This window comes from Rana temporaria, chromosome 3 (assembly GCF_905171775.1).
Source record: "Rana temporaria chromosome 3, aRanTem1.1, whole genome shotgun sequence".
Taxonomy (NCBI): domain Eukaryota; kingdom Metazoa; phylum Chordata; class Amphibia; order Anura; family Ranidae; genus Rana; species Rana temporaria.
Genome location: NC_053491.1, coordinates 220182795 through 220205266, shown reverse-complemented (window position 1 = coordinate 220205266; position 22472 = coordinate 220182795). Strand labels below are relative to the sequence as shown.

The following is a 22472-nucleotide window of genomic DNA, read 5'->3' as shown; positions in this document are numbered from 1 at the left end:
CGAGCTCACATAGTGGTTAGTTCTTGCGGGCGTGCTCCAGTGATACAGCCGCCCCCCATCGTGCCGCATCATTGGATGTGATTGACAGCAGCGTGAGCTAATGGATCTACTGCTTTCAATCAACCAATGAATGAGCCGAGAAGCCGGCCAAGAAGCCTGTGCATTCATGGCGCGGGACTTTTTCAGGGTCAGGTAAGTAAACGGGGGGCTCGGGGGGGCGCTAATCCACAGATGTTTTTTCACCTTAATGCAGAGAATGCATTGAAATGAAAAAACTTTTACCTTTACAACCCCTTTAAGTTCTGACAGCATCATCAAATAATAACTGTAAAGATCATAGTTACCAACTGTCCCTGATTTCGAGGAACTGTCCCTGATTTAGAGCAATGTCCCTCTGTTCCTCATTCCTCCTCATTTGTCCCTCATTTTGGTCTGATCTATATAGATTAGGGTTGTCCCGTTACCACTTTTTAGAGACCGAGTACAAGTACCGATACTTTTTTTCAAGTACTCGCCGATACCGAATACAATACTTTTTTTTAATGTCATGTGACAGTGGCGGTATTTTTTTTAATATTTTTTTTTACAATTTTTTTTTACTATTTATTTTTTTACAGTGTTTTTTGTTGTTGTTTTTTTTGGGGGGGGGGTGAATTGTCAGTGTGTTTGTTTGTTTTTTGTTTTTTTTATTTACATTTTATTTTTATTTAAAAATATTTATTGCAATTTTTTTTATCAGCCCTGTTGGGGGTCTTTGGTGAGATATCAGGGGTCTTAAAAGACCTCTGAAATCTCCCCTTTAAGACAGAGAAAGGGACTAAAGACACAGATTCCCCAGTCCCTTTCTCTGCAGCCTCAGCTGAAATGAATGGAGGGAAGCTCCTCTCCATTCATAAACTGAAGCATCGTAAACACAGGTTACGATGCTCAGTTATGTGAATGGACAGAGTCAGTGATCACTGATTCTGTCCATTCGGAAAAGGTAGGAGCTCCTACCTCCGCTCTCCATCCTCACAAATTGAGGGGGGAGAGCGGCGTGGACGGGGGGGAGAGAAAAGCGGCGTGGACGGGGGGAGAGAAGAGCGGCGTGGACGGGGGGGAGAGAAGAGCGGCACGGACGGGGGGAGAGAAGAGCGGCACCGACGGGGGGAGAGAAGAACGGCACGGACGGGGAGGGGAGAGAAGAGCGGCACGGACAGAGGGGGGGGGAAGAGCGGCATGGACAGAGTGGGGGGGGGGGAGAAGAGCGGCATGGACGGGGGGGGGGATAGCGGCACTGACAGGGGGAGAGAAGAGCGGCACGGAGCACGGGGGGAGGAAAGACTGCACGGAGCAGGGGGGGGAAGACTGCACGGAGCATGGGGGGAGGAAAGACTGCACGGAGCACGGGAGTGAAGGAAAGACTGCATGGAGCACGGGAGTGGAGGAAAGACTGCACGGAGCACGGGGGGAGGAAAGACTGCACGGAGCACGGGGGGAGGAAAGACTGCACGGAGCACGGGGGAGAAGACTTCCAACTCCCCTGCCTGCCCAGGTATCGGCTGAGGCATCGGAGCATTTTCCCCGAGTACAAGTACTCAGGGAAATGCTCGGTATCGGTACCGATACTAGTATCGGTATCGGGACATCCCTAATATAGATGTATATAAAATGCACTTTTTATCTATTAAAAAGTGTTTTCCCAGTGCTAAACCTTCCATCTGATTTCTAAATTGCTGCATTTGTAAATTCCTAAAGCCAATATAAAGGAATAGTAGTGTTAAAAAAAGCACTTGTGGATTTAACCAATCTTGTTTTTTTGTACAATTCTCCTTTTAAGGGGACATGGCAAGGGGTGTGTCCTATGCCTGTATACTTTTGCTGATAGGTGTCCCTCATTCCCATCTCAAATAATTGGGAGGTATGAAAGATGATGTCATATGAGACAAATGGATTTAAACCCCTGGGTTGTCATCCCTGGATTCCTTAAGAAGCCCTATCACGATTTATAGTGCTGATTACACTCTTAGTTCAGTTGGATTAGGATGGCAGTCGCCCTTTAAAGTAAAGGATTTATTGAGGATTTCTTACTGCTTACTGCTATTTCTCAGCTTACTGCTGACTCTGAGGGACGCTGGCAAGTGGGTCGTGAGATGAATTGAGCTTTTTCTATTTCCAATGCGCTTTGGGTCATGCAATATAGGTTACTAAAGTTCTGAAATGTTGTGACTTATCTGACCTGTATCATGCAGATTTGCAAATATACAGTATATTGTAAGTGACGGTGATGTCCACTGTATTCCTTCTGCATGTACTTTTTGTAAGAATTGTAAACTGTGGATGTAAAAAAAAAAGTAAAAGTAGATAAAAAAAATATGTGCATAATGTTGCATGGAATACCAAGTATAATAAAAAGGCAACTGAGTAAAAGTGCTCATACACTCAGTAATTACTTTGACCAGTACACCAATTTACACTGTACCATCATAATAACTCTTTGAGACAAAAATTACTTTTGGTCAATACTGTATATTTCGATACTAAACAACTGACAGGAGTGCAGTCGCACAATGTTCACTTGTGTTCATGAACATGATCATTGAAGGGCTGCTGCTACTCCTGCTTACATGAAGTAGGCATTAAGCTAAAATAACATTTAGTCATATGCACACAGTTTATGCATTCATTATATGACACTATTGATGTCCCTATCACCAGACATTATTATAGTTTGATGCTATGTTATTTCCTTGGCTGCACGCTTCATCAAAAAGTCCCAAATTTAGCTCCTTTTCCATATGCACACAGAGGCGGCTCTAGGCTTTGTGAGGTGTTAGGCAAACCCTGACATGGGACCCCACTCACGCCCATGATGGGAAAAATAATTCAAGGACAAGAGCCTCTTCCCCACAACCCTGGCCGGTGGTTGTGGGGTCTGCGGGCAGGGGGCTTATCGCAATCTAAAAGACCCCTTTAACAAGGTGGCCTCCAGATCCTGGTGTCACCTGGTGAACCCGCCCGCTTGTGACGTCATTGACTGAGGGAATTCTGTGTCTTTGACATCACAAGGGGTGGGGTCACCAATATTCACTGGTTGTTAGGGACGCTGGCGGCTCTGCTCCTGAGTCAGGGCTCTTAACGATGCCTGAGCACAGCAGCGTTAAGGATCCCTGTCCCTCAAAACTGGGTTAATGCATTGGGTAAGTTAGGCGGCCAAGAGGCCACTGTGAGTGTGAGGCCTTAGGCAACCGCCTAAGTTGCCTAATTAAAGAGCCGCCTCTGTATGCACATGAATAATTTAAACAAAGACCTCATTACCCAGTGGTTGAGGCAATCCACCAGATCTGCTGGTCTGTAGTAGCTTTGCTCATAAACATAAGATTTTTTTTTTACAAAAACTGTTCTAAGTCTTAGCAAACAGAAATACATTATTCAGACAAAGTAGTCCAGTCACAATTAGGTTCACTGCTGCCTGTAAATGAGATCATGGTCAAATGTGAATGGACTGCCCTTGACCCCCAAAAATGCTGCCAGCTCCATGAACAGTAACAGTCTTCTCTGCTGAAACATCCCGTTCATGCAAATGGAGCGAGGAGGGGTGAGGAGATGAGTGGCAATAGTGGCCTTTGCCAGGTGAGCAATAGCAAACAGGGCAGCTTCTTCAATCAACCTAGCCAATTTTTAATGGCATTGGCCAGTTATGCAAAGTCAGATTTTGTCTCTTAGATATGAAATTGTAGGCAGGTAGTTTTATGCTCCGGGAAGTGGAACAGATAACCCTTTTCCCACATATTTTGCTGTGCTTTGCCTCTCTTTCCTTTTGCTATAAATAAGAGGGGGGAGGGCTCTGCCCTCTCATACTCAGTTTGCAACTGAAGGAAAAACACTGACAAGACCCAGCAGCATGTAGTCTCCAGCCACTACACAGAGCTACTGCAGCTGCCATAAAGAACATTGCCTGCCTCTAGGATCCTTCTACGACCTAGGGGGACTGCTGGGGACTGCAGTCCACCCTGAAAAGGCCAATCCTGGATACTGCCACCATGGACTCTTTCCTATGTCTTAAGATAGGGACGTTAGGGAAAAGACTGCACTTTATTTCGGACTGTATATCATCATGTTAGTTTATTCAAGTAAAGCATTTGAAACGTTGTCTGGTCTGAAATTACTAAAGGTGTGTCATGCAAGTAACTGGCACACATAGCTATAGTTTGGGTCACGAATAACACATTGAGGTATGAAGATAATGGCACAAGAGCTCATACAGTGTGAAGGTACAGTGGTTACCAAGGGTAGCAAAGGTTTCTCTAGAGGTCTGTGGTAAGCATGTAAATGTGGCAGGTGAGATAGCTTCTTACAAAAAGGCAGATGTTGTCGGCATTCCTGCAGCGATCCATCTCCCGTAGAAACGGGGTCAGATCTGCACACCTGAGGCCCTTGACCTTTACACAGGTACGGAGAAAAAATAATTAAGTAAAGTACATGCATAGAGTCTGTGCTTGGTGCACGGTGGGAGCCCATACCGTTACTGGGAGTGAGTTAGTTGTCATACCCTGGACAGGTGAAGAAAGCAAGGCCTCTGCATGCCCCTCCTAAATGTACAATTGACCATGGTGATGTACAGTAACATTGAGAGAGCTAAATAGCGATCAATCGGTTGTTCCAGTAAAGGTACCCCCCATGTAAAGCAAGTCACCCTATCCAAAGTGCCTAGCAAAGCCCAGAAGAATGCATCCCGGGGCAGGCCTCTCATGTAACACTTGCTTGGTGCCCAATGAAGATTGGAGCTTGAAGCATGTGACGACCACCTCATCACACCGCAACCTGCCCACAAGATTGTTACCCAATCTAGCCAAAAACAACTGTCCAAACACAAGTCAATCTACAAAAATGTTTACAAATGCATAATTTCTTAAAGCTAGGTTCCCAGCACAAAAACTTTTATTATTTAAATATAGCCACATAGGGTATAAATAAACTTTGTGCGCACCAAATGTAGGGCTAAGGACTTTTTTGCTCTCATCTTCACTGTACCCAGTGGTTTAAGTTTATTAGAGATTACTAGGATTTTTCAAGCAATAGATCAGAGTGGATACTTGGAGGCGACTGTAAATAGCTTATTAAACTACTTGAATTTTTTTTAATTAAAATTGCATCTCATCTGAAGTGTTAGTTTACAGGACACCTGGTATTTGTTAATGCGTATACTTTTTTTATGTTTTTCACATCCTTTTCCATTCTAAATATTTAAAAACGAATTTATGATTCTGAATTATTGTCATATTATTAGCTGTGACTAAGCTCGCTGTTTCTAATTCTGTTTGCTGTAGGAAGTGTACACGACAATAGTAATGGACCACAGATAGGATAATAATCCTATGCAGTATTAATGAAGTGTAGAGCAGGTCAAACAGATTCGTGCTTCCACCTTTTCCATAACCAAATGAAACAGCAACAACAATCTGCTGTGTTTGGATCCATGGAGACAGCTTGTTTATAGACAGACAGTAGGCTGAAATGTCCCCTCATTTTGCACTCCCTTACATTGTCACTGAAGCGGACAAACAGAAACCTTTTGCAATTTATGCAAACGCTATTTTCTGTGGATTGTTCAGCTCAAGTTATTTGAAGGACCTTAACCCCACAGGTGTCTTCACAAAGGAAACAGTCCTGCTATACATCATTTAAATACCTGTGAAAATGAAAATATTAGGATAAATAAACACAATATACAAAAGTGTACTATATATTATATTATAATATAAGTAAAGTACTATACAGCATAATTTTTAACAAAATGGTTATTGTCTATAAACAGGTGGAATAATAAGTAACAAAGTAAAATAGGCTGGGTTCACACCATCACCTCACCCTTCTCACAGCAGGGGTTTGGTGCGTTAAGGTAAAAAACCTTGAGACTTTACAACTCCTTGAAGGGTAAACTGCTTCTCCTCCAGTCTCATTTAGTGGCCCTGTGTCTTCTTACAACACCTGAGACTGAATAGTTTCATACCTATGCTGGCATCACCATTGAGATATTTATATCACTATCATATATCCTCTCAAGCATCTATTCTCCAGACTGAATAAGTTTAGTGCTTGTAGTCGTTCCTCGTAATTGAGGTCCTCGAATCCCCTTATTAATTTTGTTTCCCTTCTCTGGACTCTCTCTCCGGCTCCAGCGCATCCTTCCTGATGATTGGTGACCAGAACACTCCAAAAGGGGCCTAACCAGAGTTTTCTAAAGTAGTAGTGTTGAGCTTCATTTAAGTGCTGTACCTGTAGGCCCATCACAGCTCATTGCAGTCTGGCTGAAAAACTGCTAATGGGAGGGTTGGGGTGTGATCCCAGCATTATTTGGGACTAGTAATCTACTTCTTTCAAGTCTCACTCGTGCACAATGCTCCCCATCACTACAGCAGTTAGTCCCCTTTCACACTTATACGACTTGTCTCACGATTTTGTACTGCAAAATCGTATGACAAGTCATTCTCCATGATTTCCAATGAACACCATTCATACTGGCACGACTTTAAGTAGTGCCGACTTCAAAATAGTCCCTGCACTACTTTGGTCCAACTTCTATGCGAGTTTATGTCCATAGACCTCAATGTTAAACCCTCAAGTAGCATGCAAATCGTACCTGAATAATATAGACACGATTTCAGTACGATTTCAGTACAACTTTGTAAGCACAAGCAGCTTTTTAACCCTTGTCCCACCCAATCCTTTCAGCATAGAAGCCCCCTCTCAAGCACATTGTTCCACCACACATTCACTTCCTGATTATTCCCTCAGAAACAATGTGCTTCAAACAGGTAAAAAAAAAAAAAAAGACGTCCTTGATAATGAGCAAATCATTCGTGAGTGCCCAGCTATTTATGATTTGTATGACCCAAACTACAAAGACAAGATAAACTTCAAAGACAAACTACAAAGACAATATCCCACTGACCACCAATGAAGGGGACATTCTTCCCACTGACTACCAATGAAGGGAACATTCTTCCCACTGACCACCAATGTAAGAAGCATTCTTCTCACTGACCACCAATTTAAGGAGCATTCTTCCCACTGACCACCAATGTAAGGAGCATTCTTCCCACTGACCACCAATGTAAGGAGCATTCTTCTCATTCTTCATTATAGAGGACCCAAAATTGACCCCTATTTTCACGATTGGCAATGATGGGATGTACCCAATATCAACGTCTTCTCCGCCTCTGCTTTTCCTACTCTTCTTCCTCATGCACTGCTACTACGGCAGCAGCAATGACAACTGCGGTGGCAGGAAAAGGAATTGCCTCACACATGTATGTTTTTATTGGTTAATGCCAAAGTTGTGGCAAAGTCGAAGTTGTACTGATCCCAAATCGCGGCAAAATCGTGGCCGCAAAATTGCGGCAAAATGGCGGCCGCAAAATCGCTTGACTTTGAAGTCGTATAAATGTGAAAGGGGCCTTAAACTAATTGAACTCAGCACGGCTAAGACAGTGGAGGTAATGCATATGGCATATGTGGGAGACTTGAAAGAGGTAGGGCACTCCTTCTAGTGAAGCTGCAACCAACTCTACCATTAGTATTTTTTTTATCCAAACTGAGCTTAACTGCTACAGTGACAAGGAAAAGCACTGTACATGCGTGGGTCTTGAAAGAGGGAGACCACTCATTCTAGTAATGCTGGGAGCATGCCCAACAGTGGCGGCCCATCCATTAGGGGTACAGGGGTGTCGCTCTCCTAATCCATGCACCTGGCCCCTAATCTACATGCAGGGCGCCAGATGCATGGATTCCAATGGGGGTTTTTGTATTCCGCTGTGTGTGTGTGTGTGTTTCTATGTCTTAACTCTGTAAAAAATGCCATACCTGAAATTCTTCTTTTAACATCATAGTGATGTCACAGCCATATCACTTGGCCTTAGAAATTGGAAATCTGAAATGTTGGCACAAACCATAAAATGCCTTAGATTTTCAGATGAATTCCTGTTGCTAAATATACATGTAGGCAGGTGCAGTTTACTTTCTCAACCACAATGGCTCTGCAGCTGAATAGGAGGTCAGGGGGAACCTGGTTCCTCTATGGTCTCCTGGGTCACTGGGGAAGCGAATACTGTGTCCCACATGGCTCTTGTGGCCATCTTGGGTCGAGCAGAGCCCCCTGCCTCCAGGTTTTGGTGCTCTTTATGCGAGTGGGTAGGGGGCTTGTGGATCGTCTATGCCACTACCGCTTTACCTTTAGTGGATCTCTTTGCCAGCATATGGTAGTTCTAATTAACGCCATGGACTGCATATAATGTTGTTGCCTCTATTGCATGGTTTGTTGAGGCCTCAATCCACCTTAAATACTGCAGTGGTATTTGGATCGATGTATTTGTGCTAGATCTCATGATCTTCAACTGTACATTTACTTTTCCGTCACAGGAATTGTTAGTACTTGACTATAGCATTATTGCCCTATGAGTTGGCAACCGTCTATGAGTATCTACAACCGGGCATTTCTGTTCTTGCTCTACTAATCTATCAAACCTAAATAGAGGCTTTATGAAGAAGCGCTAAACTTGGCGCGAAACATGTCAAGCCACAGTGTTGCATTTACCAACACACAGACACCAAGTCTACTGTTCTTCAATTCCTTCCAGGATCTACTCAATATTTAAATGGTTGGAGGTCACACCTCCGCAAGTGTTTCTCTAATACTATTATTTATATCTATTACTATATACATTTTCCTGCTGGACTTGAAGGACTACTACAATGCTGTTAAGTTTGTTTGTTTTTGTACAGTTCCTAGGGAACTGAGCTTTTATATGTATACAATTTTTGTAATAAATCTTTTTTAAGATAAAAAAAAACCTTTTCCTTTGACTATATCCTTACCAGATTATAGGGCCAGATCCACAAAGAGCCGCCGTAACTTAAATATTCTGATTTAAGTTACACTGACGTGCATAGCGCGGTTTTACGTTACGCAGAGTTTTAAGAATCGCCCAGGGCAAAGAAAGTTGCGTCGGGAAAAAAAAAAGATACGGCGGGAAAATAAATAAAAAAAAATAAAAAATAACAGCGTCACGGGTAAGAAGGGTCTACTTTTACAAGGTGTAAACAGTTTACACTTTGTAAAAGCAGCTCTAATTTTACGATTGCAACGTAAGTATTTACGGAGATTTCACAAAGCTAAACCGCTTTGTGGATCTCCGTAAGTGCTCATTTGCATACGCGAATCGGCATTTCGACTCAAAATGCCCCCAGCGGCAGATGCGGTACTGCATCCTAAGATCCGGCAGTGTAAGTCTCTTACACATGTCGGATCTTCTGCCTATCTTTTGGAAACTGATTCTGTGGATCAGTTCCAAAGATAGAAACAGGGATACGACGGCGTATCAGTAGATACGCCGGCGTATCCCTTTTGAGGATCTGGCCCATAGTGCCTAAAAAGTCCATGACTTGCCCATAGGTCATTTCTCTGTTGAGTGTAGAAAAAGGAACTCCTACTGTTAGGGACAGTGCTAGTGGTAGGGGAAGGTTCCTGATGAGGGGGGGAAGTGTGGGGTCGCATCTCTCTAGACATCTTCCCGATTGGGCACTAAACAGCCAGGCAGCATTCTGCCTTTCTCTACAGATGCTGTCACTCTGGCTGCAACCTGTTCTGTTCACGTTGCTGTAAACGTGAGTGCACCTGGTTGGGCAGTCTTCCTACCGGATTGTTGAGAACCATTGCTGCACGGTTTCAACACAAGTTTGCTATTGATTTATTGCCACTGCACTGCGCTGCACTCTGCCTACATACATACACTAGCACTGCTGTTTACATTCTATATGCCTTATCCTTACAGAGTAGGACAAGCTGAAAGGAAGGGTCAGCTTCAGCTTTCAGGATAGACAATAAAATGCTATCAGTGCAATAAAACAATTCATAGCATGAATCTATCCATGGCCGCTGCTGACACCCCCTATTCAGGCGCCCGGGCACCTGAATTACAGCAGCGGTGGGTGTTTTTGAAGCACCTGATTAAAGCCATAGGCTCTAATAGGCGTAAAAAATGGTGACCTGCAAGCGCCATGCCATCACCCGCTGCCCAACTGAGACAGGGTAAGTGCCTGGCAGACGGTGAGCAGGCGGGGGGGGATCAAAGTGGCGGCATTTGATGGGCACAGTGGCAGCATTCGATGGGCACAGTGGGAGCATTTGATGGGCTCAGTGGCTGCATTTGATGGGCATAGTGGCAGCATTAGATGGGCACAGTGGCAGCATTAGATGGAACAGTGGCTGTGTTTGATGGGCACAGTGGCTGTGTTTTATGGGCAAAGTGGCTGCATTTGATGATAAAATTGGCTGCGTTTGATGGGCACAGTGGCGGCATTTGATGGGCACAGTGGCTGCAATTGATGGGCACAGTGGCTGTGTTTGATGGCACAGTGGCTGCGTTTGATGGGCACAGGGAGGCTGCAATGATGGGTTTATTTTCAGAATTGTTCAGTTTGTTTTTGGTCAGGGTATCCATTGTTAAAGCAAAGAGCAGTGAAATTGTTTTCAGTAACTCTGAAAATAGTTAATATCCAAAGGTTGGACTGCATGAACCTGTGCCTTTTTTCTACTTTATCTACTATGTAACTATATCCGTTTCCTGTAAACAGATCAGGGAAACAAAATTACTAATCAGAGAGGCCAACATACTTTACATGCTCCACTTTGCCTACCTGTATGTGTATTAAAATATAGAATTGATCTTTCCAGTTTTCATCCCAGTATCTTCGTAAACAGAAACCAGTGATGCATAACAGTTTTAGGAAGTGTTTAAACACCTGCCTAGTGCCTACATGTTATCATCAATTCTTCATTTTACTAGACAACAGTTACATGTACTGTTACATAATAAATGAAAACTGCTTGCATTAACATTATGACTAATCCATTATTGATACAGTGAGTTAAGCAGAACCTGTTGACAGAAGACACAAATACTTCAATGGACCACCATGTAAACAAAAGCACATTGTACGCATGTTGCTTTTCCTTTAAAGGGACTCTATCACGAAACAAAGCACTTGTGTAATTAGTATTTGACGGAAGTAGTCATTCCAAACTTTTGTGCCATATATTCATTCCAAGGCGATCAATATTAAACTATGGATATAAAATGTGTCACATCTAAAGGAGAAAAGAGAAGTAAGGAAAAGCTAGTGCCATTTTATCTATCTGTCTATCTATCTATCTATCTATCTAGATGTAGCGCCCTCTACCATAGGTAGGTGCTAGAGGTGTAGTATAGAGAATAGGTTTGCTGCGCTGCATAAACGAAGTATACATATGATGGAATACTGCAAAATTAAATGGTGTGCACAATCTAATAACACCTGTGCAAAAACATAATCAAACGTAGTAATGATAAATTAATAATGAATCAGTGACAATGTGTATTCAAACAATAGTCCATACAAATTTAAATTCCCATGTGATTCCACGGTAAATTAAAAAGAAGTGCAAATAGGAATAGTCCCAGGAAACCGTGTCCGATAGCAGGATAGACGAAAGAACCTCCACCTCTTAATATCTATCTGCTTACCGACTCCATTGATCTCTAATGAGATCACTTGCGCATGTGGATAAACAGCCCTGCAGTTTCCCAAAGCTTGTCTATGTGTACTCTCCACCTTCAAATTCTCAGATTGGTCTCCAGCAAGACTCCCCGCAATGGGTGGTAAGAAAGAAAAGAAGGATGCCAACATAGAGTAGTAACGTACATAAAATCAATTTATTAAAATACAAGTTGCACTCACATTTGAGTAGAATAAAAGTAGCATGTAAAGTTGTAGCTGGCCGACTCTCTCTATCCGCCCGTCCTTCCAGATGGCAGCGAGGTGTACAGCGGTGACGTCAGCACGCCGCTCCTCCCTACGCCGTTTCGTCCAATGACTTCGTCCAGGGGCACGAGTGGCGCGCTGACTCACCACTTCTTATTCATTTACAGCACCCAGGACCGCCCAGCTCTGACATCCGGGAATCTTGAGCGTGGATCCGCCATCTTTAGACAGGGATCTTTGCCAATAGTATTGTAAAATACAAATCGGGGGAAAAAAAGGCGGATAGAGAGAGCCGGCCGGCTACAACTTTACACGCTACTTTTATTCTACTCAAATGTGAGTGCAACTTGTATTTTAATAAATTGATTAATTTTGCAGTATTCCATCATATGTATACTTTGTTTATGCAGCGCAGCAAACCTATTCTTTATTCTGACACATGTTTATATCTGACATTTATTGCAGCAGCAGCGTTTTTTATTTTAATTTAATTTATTTTATTTTATTTATTTCAATAATTAATTTATATTCACTATATTAATTTTTCACTCAATCAAGATTTGCGCAGTATGAACCCACAATTTTGCATGTTTAGCTAGAGGTGTAGTGTTTGAGGTTCTGTCAGCGCAAGTAATTTTAAACAGGCCTAATGCTGCAAGCTAGGCCTGTTTGTTTTTGATCTGGGGGCAGGGAGTGGTTAGTGTAGCAGTGGGTGTGACTGACACTTGCTTCAGCTCTTGGGCACCTCACCTGCTTTCAGTGAGAATGTTCTGGAAGTGGGGCAAGGCTGAGAGCTGGAGTGACATGGAGTACATGTGAGGAACCCTGACCAATCCTCAACTAGGATTGGGGGCCTCCTACATATACTCACAGTCAGTCTGCTGGAGAGGAGTTGCCGGCTGCGTGAATTGAAAGATGGAGTGCTAGACTGCATGCTGGAGTGACACCCCCATCTGGGGGGGTGAATTTGGCGGAGGAGCTCGGGAGCCTCTCCTTACATGGTCATAGAGAGGTGTCCTGGAACAAGGACTGGAGGAGCAGTTGGTCCACACGGTCCGGGTAAATCTTTCAAGAAGGATCTTTCAAGTCGGGCTTGTTGGGATCAGTAGTCCATCGTCAAGTATGCTTAATTAACCACTTCAATACAGGGCTTTTATGCCACCTATTCTGGCACTTCTCTCCTACATGTACAAATCATCATTCTTTTGCTAGAAAATTACGCAGAACCCCCAAACATTATATATGTTTTTTATCAGACACCCTAGGGAATAAAATGGCGGTCATTGCAATGTTTTATCTTGCACGGTATTTGCGCAATCATTTTTCAAATGAATTAAAAAAACAACAAAACAGTAAAGTTAGCCCAATTTTTTTGTAAAATATGAAAGATTATGTTACACCGAGTAAATAGATACCTAACACAGCCCTCAAAAATTCCACTCACCTGCTCGCATTTTGCGAGTGGATTTTGAGGGCTGGCGAGGAAGGGCTGCCTGGGAAGCTGGGGGGTAAACACCGCCGGCAAGCGGGGTTGTTTGGGAGTCCTTCTCCCAACGCTTGTGGAGGGGAAGAGAAGAGAGTGGGCGGCCGGATCATCAGAGCGCAGGGAACATCACTGGTGGCTTTCATTTCAATTGCCGTGTGTTCCCTGCAATCGCTGTCATTCACAGCCCCGCCCCCTGGTCCCGGGACTTTGATAGACAGATCACCCCGTCCAATCACGAGTGATGTGAATCAAAGTTCCATGGCCAGGGGACGGGGCTGCATTTGACAGCGAGAACACACGGCAATTGAAATGAAAGGCTGCAACGGCGGACACAGATAGGCAGCATGGTGGACACAGGCAGCATGGTGGGCACAGATTGGCAGCATGATGGGCACAGATTGGCAGCATGATGGGCACAGATAGGCTGCATCGGTGAACACGGGCAGGCTGCATCGGCGGACACGGGCAGGCTGCATTGGTGGGCACAGATAAAGTTGTTAATATTTATTTTTAGAACTTAATTCTGCATAAAACATTTTAAGTGTCATTTCATGAAATAATTTATGAGGGCGTGTTTAGGGCAGGGCATGGTAGGGGTTGGATGGGGCAACTGTTGGCGAGTAACCCTTGAGGCTTGGCTAGTAGCTCAGGACTTGAAATTTTGAGACCTGCCTAACATGTCACGCTTTAAAATTGCGCACACTCATGGAATGGCGGCAAACTTCGGTACTTAAAAATCTCCATAGGCAACGTTTTGATTTTTTTTACAGGTTACCAGTTTAGATTTACAGAAAAGATCTAGTGCTAGAATTTGGCTTTGTTTACATACGGGTACCCGGGCGTGACGTCATCACATCGCGCCTCGGCCTCCGACGATCATAGGTCACCAGTCATCTCTATGCTTCCTGCCTGCGCCAAACGATTCCTTCTCCGGGCCCCCGATGGCACGGGAGAGCCCGGAGAAGCACCGGATGGCGGCAGGAGGGGGGGATGTCCCCTCCCGCCGCCTATAAGAACATTCAAGCGGCGGAACCGCCGCTATGATCATTCTTATGGTGCGCAGGATCGCCGGCTGAAGACATGGATATCTGAATGATGCCTCTAGCTGCAGGCATCATTCAGATATCCCCCTGCAAACACAGGACGTCATATGACGTCCACCCAGGATGGGAGATCCCATCTGTGGACGTTATATGACGATGGGGCGGTATTGAAGTGGTTAATTAAATGTTCAGGACCATCAAGAAGGGGTACTGCAGGCCGCTGGCCTAATATTCATCAAGTGAAGTTTCAGTTAGGAATTATTCAGAGTGAGACCTAGTCTGTTCAAAATGGTGGGACAGGATGTCTAATGCTGTGAAAGGGAAGTGTTGCTCAGGAGGAGAAGAGTCCCGGAGGTAGAAGTCTGCAGGGAGAGTGCAGCAAAAGACTTTTTTATTGTCTACAAGTGTAATGTATGGATGTCTGGCAGCAGGGTGAATATGCGTGGATGCTAGTAACTAGTAAAAACACACCACTATATATATATATATATATATATATATATATATATATATATATATATATATATATATATGATTTGAGCGCTATTGTGGAGGCTATTGTGCATATTTGGATGTTTTCACAGTTAGAGCAGTGCTACCCTGTGTGTATATCTCTGAGGTGCGATTACGTGTGGAAGGCGGACATCACGGCTGCAGGCCACATGCATCGGCTCCGGCATCCCACCGCTGACGCCCCTCTAGAGCTCGTAAAGTGCCCAGCTTACACCTACAGCGATTCATGCAGCTGTGCCAAACTACCCCAATATAATGACGGTGGCTGCTTGGCAAGCGGTTAAGAGGAACCCCACGCCAAAATGTAGAAAAAAACTGTGTGCCCCCCCCCCCCCACAATCCATACCAGGGTCTTTAGGTCTGGTATGAATTCAAGGAGAACCCCCACGCTAAAATGAAAAAAAATTGTGTTAAGGGCATGTGGCCTGGAATGGTTGAGGATGGGGGTTGCTCGCACCCCCCTTTCCTAGTTTGCTGGCTTCATGCTTAGATAAAAGCCCTACGCCATTTTTTTATTTTATTTTGGTGTGATGTTCTCCTTAAAATCCATACCAGACCCAATGCACTGCATACAGCACTAAATGTAATGTAATGCTGGTAAATACTGCACTACACTATAATCATCCTACACTGACGCTCTACACTCATCACAATAACACTAACTATCAGTGGGCCCAGCTTTATCTATCTCCAAAAACACATTGCAAAAGTTTCCAGTGAGAAGGAACCTTTTATAATGTGGGGTGGGACTATGAGCATTGAGCCATGATTGGACAAAGTCATCATGACATTGTCCAATCAGGGCTCAGACAGTGCTCATGTGCTCTGATTGGGCAAAGCCTTGCACCTGGCCCGTGGTCAGGTGCATTGCTTCAGCCAATCAGGGCCCTAGAATGCACCGCGTGGCATGCAGTGCATTGTGGGGCGTTTGAAGGGCAAACATCCTGCCGAGCGCCCGCAAATGTGGATGTAATGGGCGAAAAGGTTTGGTTGAACTTTTGCTCGCTTTGAACTGATCGCCCAACTCTAGTAGTGAGTTTGTGAATAATATGTGAACTCAAGCTTGCATGGGACAAACATACAGTACATCTATACTCAGAAAAAAAAAAAAAAAATATATATATATATATATATATATATATATATATATATATATATATATATATATATATATATATATATATATATTTATAGTGTAACACAGTACAATAACAAAAAAAGGAGCTGGATGGATGCAAAAATGTGAAAGTCTAAAAACAAAAATTTCTTTAGAGTCCATCGTCCATCTTTGGGTGAACTCCCTCTCACCACCATACTCACCGAACTCTGCTTTGTCTCTAACTGGTGCCGATTCCAGGAGTGATGACTAGTGGAACCAGTGCTCTCGTTTGTACCCTTGCCACTTAACGTCATCACATCCTTGCAGTCTTATGAATTCTGAGAAAATCCTGGCACAGCCAACAGGAATTGTATACATCACCCAGGTAGTAATGTGGACACCTGAAAGGGAACACTCCACCTCTGCAAAGAAGTACATATGTTGTAGTCTAGAAGACTTTGGATCCAGCTTGTCACATGCCCTCACATTTAGGTAAGTGAAAGGGCGTTTTTGTTTGTGTTTGTGCTCTGCTGAAAACCTGAACAAGCCCCTCCTGCCCCCTGCACAGCACTCCAGTGAGTACCAGAGGGGCCGAGTAGAGAGCCAAAGACTGACAGCCCCCTGAGAACTGAGCGATCAGCGGTCTTTAATCGCTCAGTTCTCAATGCAGAGAAGTGGCGATGAACAGCTGCAGCATCGGATCGTGAGTATAATTTTTTTTTTTTTTTTAATCCCATACTTCTCTTTTAAACCAAAGTCTGTCTAACCCTAACCACACTGAGCCAGACCATATTTCTCTGTATGGTTATCTTGTTTTGCACAGGTAGATTCTGCACAAATAACAAGTATTACTGTGCCAAGATCATTTAACACCAAGATCCCGGAGTCAGAACTTAGTAAACCCTCTGTGATGAGACTCCTATTTAGGTCTTGTATTTGATACAGAGTTTTGACTTTGAGCCTCAGGCCTCGTACACACGACCGAGTAACTCGTCAGGCGAAACACATCATTTTCCTCGTCGAGTTCCTTGTTAGGCTTGTCGAGGAACTCGACAAGCTTGCTTTGCGTACACATGGTCAAGCCAAAATCTCCTCGTTCTCAAACGCGGTGACTACAACAAATACAACGGCAGGGGAAGTTCGATTCCACTTGCACAACTCTTGGGGCTGCTTTTGCTAATTTCATGTGTTTGCGTGTTAAATAATAGTTTGGTAAAAGACGATTTGCACTTTTCAGTCTGTTACAGCTTTAAAAATGTTATCTCCATTACAAATGCTACTTTTACTCCCGTCTCATACTTTATTATGAGCAAGCGTTGGTTCCTTAGCATACACACGCTCGAGTTTCTCGTCAGAAACCAGCCCAACGAGGAACTCGACGAGCCAATTTGAGACTCCCGTCGAGGAAAAAGAGAGACTTGCTCTCTTTTTGGCTCGTCGAGTTCCTCGACAGTTTCCTCAATGAAAAATGTACAAACGACCAGTTTCCTCAGCAAAAAAATATCTCCCAGCAAGTTTCTTAATGGATTCTGCCGAGGAAACTAGTCGTGTGTACGAGGCCTCAGAACTTGGTAAATCTTTAAAAAGTACTAAGTTGCATATTTCTGCGCTCAAGCTAGTTTGTATAAAAAAGAACGCTGCATGTCCTGCATAAATAGACCAGTTATGACTTATTGATGAATATCACAAACAGAATAATGTCCACTTACATAATCCGTATGGCCCCATTAGAACACCTATACAGAGTTGTGCATACAAAGACAGATTAGCCCTGTGAATAACCTAAATAACAAAGTGCAAAAACATGCATCACTGTCATAGGCATAGCATGTTAATTATGTCTAGCCCCACTGGTGGTAATGAAGATGCAGTAAACATCTGTGAAGTGGACATTTAGGTCAATCCACAGGACTGTGTCTGTGGTACATCCTGTGACGTCAACCAATTAAGTAAGCCACTATATTAAATGTACATCAATATTTGCATATAGCAATATATTATTAGGCCAGCAGAACCTGATAATTGACCTATATACAGTTTTAAGCTGCGTACACACGATCAGTCCATCCGCTGAGAACGGTCTGATGGACCGTTGTAATCGGTTAACCGATGAAGCTGACTGATGATCCGTCGCGCCCACACACCATCGGTTAAATAACCGATCGTGTCAGAACGCGGTGACGTAAAACACAACGACGTGCTGAAAAAAATTAAGTTCAATGCTTCCAAGCATGCGTCGATTTGATTCTGAGCATGCATGGATTTTAAACCGATGGTCGTGCATACTAACCATCGGTTTTGACCTGTCGGTTAGGAATCCATCGGTTAAATTTAAAGCAAGTTAGCTTTTTTTTAACCGATGGTTAAATAACCTATGGGGCCCACACACGATCGGTTTTGACCGATGAAAACGGTCCATCAGTCCGTTGTCCTCTGTTTAACCTATCGTGTGTACGAGGCCTAAGGCCCCGTACACACGACCAAACATGTATGCTGAAACTGGTCCGCGGGCCAGTTTCAGCATACATGTTCGGTCGTGTGTAGGCGCGAGCGGGCCGAATTCCAGCAAACATTTGCCCGCCGGGCCTTTTCCCAGCAGACAAATATTCCTGGACGTGTTTTAAAACCGTCCGCTGGAATCCTGCCCGCTCGGACATGTACGGTCGTCAGTACAGACCTACCGTACATGTCCGAGCGCCCGCCGTCCCTCGCATGCGTCGAATGACTTTGACGCATGCGTGGAAGCCTTTAAATGGCAGGCCCGCCCACGTCGCCGCATCATCGCCGCGTCATCATCGCGGCGACGACGCGGACACGCCCCGCGTAATGTTTACGCGCGGACTTCTGTACGATGGTTAGTACAACCATCGTACAGAAGCCCTCTGGCAGGCATGTACGGTGAAAACGGTCCGACGGACCGGTTTCACCGTACATGTTTGCTCGTGAGTACCCGGCCTAAGAGTTAATATTTAGGAAGAGTTACATTTTAGACAAAATATAATATTTTCTATAATATCTTATGTCAAGCTTGTTATATCTCCAAATATAAGCAATAAGCAACTATGTCTTAAGCTGTTTTAAGCTGACAAATAAAAAAAAAAGGTAAAAAAAACAAAAATAATTTAAATAACACCATAGACGTTACAGCCTTAAGCCGGTTCGAATCTCAGCTGGATCAGCAGGGACAGGCCGAGATTCAAAGCATATATGGGCAGGCTGATTGTACCCAAGTTGATCAATCAACTTGAGTACAACCAGCCTGTCGGATCTTACATGCAATTATTGTGTGCGTCTATTATAGCTGCTAGCAGTAATAGGAAGGTTGCAGGAAAGAAAATCGCTCTGTCTTTGGGTGGCTTTACTGTACAATATCTGTACAATCATATTTCAGATTTACCAATGCTGTGAAAATAACATCAGGACCTACTTCAATACTATTTAACCAATAGCTATTTAACCACTTCAATACTGGGCACTTTCCCCCCTTCCTGCCCAAGCCAATTTTCAGCTTTGAGCGCTGTCACTTTTTTATAATTTTGCTCCCACAAATAGAGCTTTCTTTTGGTGCCATTTGATCACCTCTGCGGTTTTTATTTTTTGCTAAACAAATGAAAACATACCCAAAATTTGGTGGGGAAAAAAACATTTCTCTTTGTTTCTGTTATAAAATTTAGTAAATTTAGTAAATAAGTACGTCTTCTCTTTAAAGTGCATGTCCGCTGATTTTTTTTTAATTAAAAGCGATCGCTCGTCACTCTGCTGCCCCCCGCCATCCGATTGGCTCCCGCTGTGTTCTGGGAGCCGAGTGTTCCCAGAACACCAGGGGGGGTGGGGGGGGTAGGTGACGTCATGCCCACAGGCACTTAAAAAGACTGCACCGTTGGGTACTTATGGGTGGCACTGATAAGCGGCACTAATAGATGCCACTAATAGGCTTCACTGATGGCACTGGCAGGCATTGCTGATGGGCACTGATTGGCATCTGCTGGGCACTGATTGGCATATCCCTGCTGGTCCAGGGTGGCATACATGGTGGGAGACCTTTGTGGGCAACCCTGAAGGTCCTGGTGGCATCCCTCGTGACTCTGGGTGGGCATCCACGGGGGCCGTGCTGATAAACAATCAGCACAGACCCCCCTGTCAGGAGAGTTGTCGATCGGCTCTCCTCTACTCGCATCTGTCAGATGCAAGTGAGGAAAAGCCGATGAACAGTTCTTCCTGTTTACACTGTGATCAGCCGTGATTGGACATGGCTAATCATGTGGTAAAGATGCCTCCTTCAGAGGCTCTTTACTCAGACTGACACACCACACCACCAATCGCTGCGCTGCACGCCCCCTGGGTGCATGATCGCGGCTTATCAGTGCTGGACATCATATGACGTCAAGTCAGGATAACTGAACCACTGCCCAGCCGTCATTTTTCTATAGGCCCGGGCAGGAAGTGGTTAAAGCGGACCTTCAGTGGCCCCTTCAATAGTACAGTGGAAAAACTTAGTAAACAGCAATCTGATATTATACAGAGAGACATATTGTAATAGAGGATACGGGGAGAAATATAGGAGAGTATGGGCAAATTGGATAGAGAACCCTATAACAGCGTCAGGATAAAGGGGGAAATTGGGAAATGAATCACACCATTGGGGGAGGGGGGGAGGGAGAAAGAGGAATGTATTGTATTGGATGGAAGGATATTGTATGGATGTTTCGAAGAAATAGAGGAAGGTTAATGTCAATGTCATTGGAATTTAAGTGAAATATGAATGTAATGTATGTGTACGATGTTATTTTTTGTATGGAAAAAAAAAGAGAGAAAATTTAAATAAAGAGATTAAAAAAAAAAAAACGGACCTTCAGTCATTGGTTCATCTTTCTATTAAATCTTATTCACTTCTTGTTTTAACTTTGTAGTATAAAATTTTTTTTTTCTGGCAGTAAATACCTTATACAGCCCACTTCCTGTTTCTGGTCTGGTCATTAACCTAGGCGTATGACATCATGCACAGCTCTCTCTATCCCTTTGCCAGGAAGGGAGAGGGGTGAGTCATAAGAGGGCCAATGAGAGCTGCATGGCTGCAGAGCTGGAGGTGTTCCTCTGTGTGTCTGTGTAAATCCAGGAAGTTAACAGGCAGCAGATTTAGTTAAAATGGTTGCAGCCAGACTCAGTGGAGGGAGATTTCTGCAGCATATTTGGCAAGTACAGAATCACAGTATATATAAAATAATATGTAAAGTGGTTGGAGGGAAGCTTCAGAATGGCAAAGATGATTTTATTACAAATTATGTGAGCAGATTGCAGTTCCTCTTTAATTTTTATCCAATAGGGCAGGCCCTCATACTACATAGCTTTTAATAGATCTAAAGGAGAATGTACAGTGAGATTGTAGGAAGATTTACGTAAAAGTTTTAGTTTAAAATGTAAACTTTCTTCATGTACTTTTTTCACAAAAGAAAACCATTTTCTGCATACTTTCAATAAACAAATGTATCTACTCTAAAATACTTACAGTGTAATGATAAAGTCCCCTATCCCACAGGGTTGCACTGTTTACAAATTTGAAGTAGAATGGACATGCCTTCTGTAAAAAAAAATAATAATAATAACAGTTTGTCAGTAAAGATAAGTAAAGAATAAAAAAAAAAACACCCTGTGTGTCCTCCAGCAACTTCTTAAACATATATAAGCAATACATTGAGGGTTAACATGAATGCATAGATCAACCACCAAGCAGTTGTTTTTTACATACATTATCATACCACTCAAGTGTTTACTGTATGTTTATTAGCAGATACCCCTGGATCCATGTAAAATTATCCAGCTCAGGTAAAAATGATCTTGGAGGTACTATTGGGGCCTTAATAATTACATTGATATCAAATGTCTTTCACTGGATCACACCACTTATGAAAATGTAGTAGATGAACGAGCTGCGCTAAAAATCATGATGGCATGTAGCAGGGGCGGCCTGACAACTCATGGGGACCCTGGGCAATAGGGGATTATGGAGCCCCCGGGCAATATGAGATTATGAGGCCCCTGGGCAATAGGAGATTATGGGGCCCCCAGGAAATAGATTATGGGGCCACACAGTATACACACATACATACAGTATACAGACACACAATATACACACACAGTATACATACACACAGAATACACATACACACACACTGAAAAGGTACTGGAGAGGCGGAGCAGCTATAATCTTAGAATTTTATTTAAAAACACTGATTTTTATATACTGTTCCTGGTTTTACTAAGGCTGGCAACCCTGATGGGGCCCCCTAGTGGCATAGGGCTGTCGGGCAGTTCCCGAGTGGCAGAATGGTCAGTCTGCCCCTGGCATGTAGAGAATTCCATAGTGAACAGAAAACCAAAATGCAAAAAATGTACTTAACACTGTTTTGCCCACAAAACCTCGAGTGATCTACAAGGGAGCTCTTTCCCTTAGGAATAGAATAGCTCCTACTGTTTTTGACCCTCCAGTCAAAAGGACTAGTTTTTTTTTCGGAGTCTTACAGGCTTTTACAAATGCCAGGTATGTTCTCTT

The 22472-nt window shown here is 43.6% G+C and overlaps 1 protein-coding gene across 1 annotated transcript in view; it reads right to left on the bottom strand.

Moving 5' to 3' along the window:
• LOC120932122 overlaps positions 1-21496 on the bottom strand; it is a 106243-nt gene extending 84747 nt beyond the window's left edge. Inside the window, exon 1 of the mRNA XM_040344278.1 lies at positions 21429-21496. The gene's annotated coding sequence lies outside the window, so the exon portion shown is untranslated. The remainder of the gene's footprint in view (positions 1-21428) is intronic.
• Between the last annotated feature and the right edge of the window lie 976 nt (positions 21497-22472).